Source organism: Tupaia chinensis, unplaced genomic scaffold (assembly GCF_000334495.1).
Source record: "Tupaia chinensis unplaced genomic scaffold, TupChi_1.0 Scaffold000637_1, whole genome shotgun sequence".
Lineage (NCBI taxonomy): Eukaryota > Metazoa > Chordata > Mammalia > Scandentia > Tupaiidae > Tupaia > Tupaia belangeri.
Genome location: NW_006160158.1, coordinates 44820 through 48546, shown reverse-complemented (window position 1 = coordinate 48546; position 3727 = coordinate 44820).

Here is a 3727-nt window from a genome sequence, read left to right as displayed (position 1 = left end):
TTAAGCAAAATCATCGTGAAAGGCAGACATTTGTTGATTTCTGTTAATCAACTTTCTTGGAGAATTGTAAGATTACAAGAGAAGATGTCAACAGAATGTGCATCGAGAGACAGAAAACAAACACAAAAAAGTAATAATGTCCATATTACTGTACATCAAAGAATTGACATTATCCTGGAAAACCCTTACATTAGAATACCTGTATTCATATAATACAGAAAATGAATTATAGGAGAGATGTTTCTTTTTTATTCCTGTTATCTAAGGAATTTCCAAAGACTTGTTTACCTAATTTAGACCTTAAAATGATAGTGTTAATGGATTTCCTTTTTAAAGAAGGCATTTTCAAAGTTTTTGTCACAGTTTTGGACAAGATGGACAGGTGGTGATGGTAGTTATAAAAATGTTCTGCTTCATATTGTTTCATACTACACTAATCTTATGAACCTAAGGAATTCATTTTTAAACTGTGGGAATATTATTTTAGCTTATTCCATAACCACAGTACAAAATTAAGAACCTATTCAAGTGTGGAATTCAAATACACCTTGTATTTTGTCTGCATAAACAGGGACCAAACATTTAACATTCATTGTTCTTATAGGGCTTTTAATATTTCTGGCCACAAAATATAGGTTCCTCTAAGCTGATATGTTTCAAAGTTCAAAATGTTATTTTTAATGTCTTCAAGGGCCTTGCTTACTTCATTTTCTTGTGAACTAATTTTTCAACAAAAGAATCCTGAAACATTTTCTTATATACAATATTCAAGCCACTATAATACACTAATTAACTCATATATTGTTGGGTTTTTTTCCCTACAGATATACTACCATCCATTTCTTTAAGATTCTCCAAGTATATACTCCAGGAACAATGATTTTTAAATTACATGGATAATTCGTAGCACTTTTTCTTAAAGAAATTCATTTTCAAATGATTAAATCAAACTGTGTACTTTTCTCTAGTAGACAACATATCTTGCAAAGCAAACAGACAATAGAAACTATTTAGAATGTGTAATTTTTACCTAAAAACAAAATTAATAATTTTAACTAATACTTTCAAAGGAGACATATGAAAATGAGAAATCATCCCCCAGGGGTGTGGCCTTGCCACAATCCCTTCTCCGTATACCATTTGGGATTTTGGAGATGCACCCACACACACCTGGTGTGAACTGCAAGCCACCACTTACAGACTGGAATAGTAGTCAGCCACAGGAGAGTCTAGAACCTTAGCTACTATGCCACATGCTGGTCCCTTAACTAACACTATCTAATAACACTTTTGAGTTCCTGCCTATCTACTAAGTTTCTATTTATCGTGAGACAGAAATATGTATGAAACATAAAACTCACACTTTTACAACTGGTTACAGGAGGCATTTCAGTTCAAATAAATAGCATTTGGTATCATACTCTCCTAAATTTTTAAGTTTTATCTTGTGTATATGTTCTTTGAAGACAGAAAAATGTAACTCTTCTTACAGATATTAGTAATCAACTCTGTACCTTTAAGAGGTGTCTGAAAAGTCAGCTCATGTGAATCTACTCTAACTCTAGAACTGAAAAAGACCCAGGAATGGGTGGCCAATTGCCTGAGCTTTTATGAGGCATGAAGAAGAATAAACAGACTGACACTTTCTTTTCTACAGTAAATGGTTCTAAACATACAAGAGAACTCCTCAATTGAGGATCCCTAATTTTCTCTGTACTCTTGGTCATCACTTTACATTACTCAGTAAGGGGGTGGGAAGGCTCTGTGTGATGGCGTTAGTGTTTTTGAATAACTCATATGCAATTTACTGCTTCACATAAGCCTGACTCAGAACTTGTGTTACCTATGCCTGATACTCTCCACAGTGATTTACCATAATTTTCCGTTATTTTTAGTATTAAACACATTCTCTCGTAAGCTTAAAAATAAAGTCATTAATCAATATAATTTAAATGTATATCCATCATAATAAGATATCATCATATTTTCTTAGGTGTGTGTTAGCTCTGGAGAAAACATTTCCCCATGAGTGGTTAAAAACAATAACATAATTTGCACCATTTGTATTCAAAAGCTGTGGTGTTCAGTATATTGAAGAATTGTTTTAACGTGTACTGATTGCATTGGTAAAGAGATGTCTGTGTAACAGATGATGGAGGTCTGGAGAAACATGTCATTCCAGTCATCACTTGTCCAGGTAACAGGAGGACTTCTTGGGCCACAAACTGGAATTGAAAAGAGGCCACTAGATATGAAGTCAAACTTCGGTGCCACTTGGTCTTAACATAGAGGTTAAAGGATGTATAGAAAGGAAACTCAGAACAGAGGGCATAGAAACCATGACATCCACAATACATTGTTGATTTTTATCCCAGATTGGATTGATACATGTTAAATAGGACAAATGCTTCTCCCAAAAGCAGTTTGAAAAAGCTGAAAATCTGAACAAAGTGCAACTTTGTAAGATAGGTAAGTTTGAGAGTAGAGTGTCCTGGTAGCTAAATTTAGATTATATCTTTTTTATTTGTAAGAGTTTTTTTGCCTTAGGGCATGTTAGCTTGGTAGAGAAAGGGAGCAATCATCCCAGAAGGGATTGCAAGCCCTCACTTCCTTTTCGTCCACTCTCTTCCTGGGGTCTGGGCCTGCATGCTCACGTGCCCGGTGTGAGTTTCAAACCACTGAGTCCTGGACTCAAACCACTGAGTCCTGGACTTGAACCACAGTCGGCCAGTTGGGAATCCAGAGATGTAACCACTACACCTCTGCTGGCCCAGAGATTATTTCTTATCCTATGTTTTCTTACAGAAATGATACTTCTTTATTTTTTTAATTGTTTTCTTTTTTGATGGGTTAAGAAGAAAGATAATGGTGAGAACAATGATGATAACCATAGAGAGACAGAGAGAGAAAGATATGTGACTATAAACCTCCATTGTCTATAATTGCTATAACGATTTCATTAAAAAACTACAGAAGCACAAACATAAAATTTAATCATTTCATTATATGGAAAAAAAATCTAACTGGGAAAAAACATTATGGAAATTTAAAAATGTATGCAACAAAATAATATTTGTGTAAAGTACACTGTGCAGATGTACTTTAATTTTAAAATATATATGATAGGAAATGATTACAAGTAAAAATGTATAAAAATATGATCTCATATTGTTTTTAATTAATCATGTAATGAAAATATAAGGAGAGTAAACAGTGAAAAATGATACTTATAAATTAACAATATCACATTAGAAATTCATTTTAGTCTGAAGTTGCCAGAATTACTAATAAGATAAATTAATACACATAAAAGAATGAAAAGAAATTATGAAAAATATAGACAATCATTGAACATGGACAAAGTACATATGGGGATACTAGGAATTCTAGAAATAACCCTTAATACATAACGGAAAGTTTAAATTCTTCAAAATATATATTTAAACAACAAGGCAAAAAGAACAAATCAAAAAGAAGTCAATCAAATGAGTACAAGTGTACAAAATTCCCCTCACAATATTTTCAGATAATTCCAATTTTCATTGACTCTCTAGTTTGGACTTTACATCACTCTTCAATCCTTGACTAATCATCATTAAGAAATGGAAACCAACCAATCATGGGTCACAGAATTTATCCTGGTGGGATTCCAGCTCAGTTCAGAGATGGAACTTCTTCTCTTCTGGGTCTTCTCCCTCTTATACATCTTCAGTCTGCTGGCAAACGG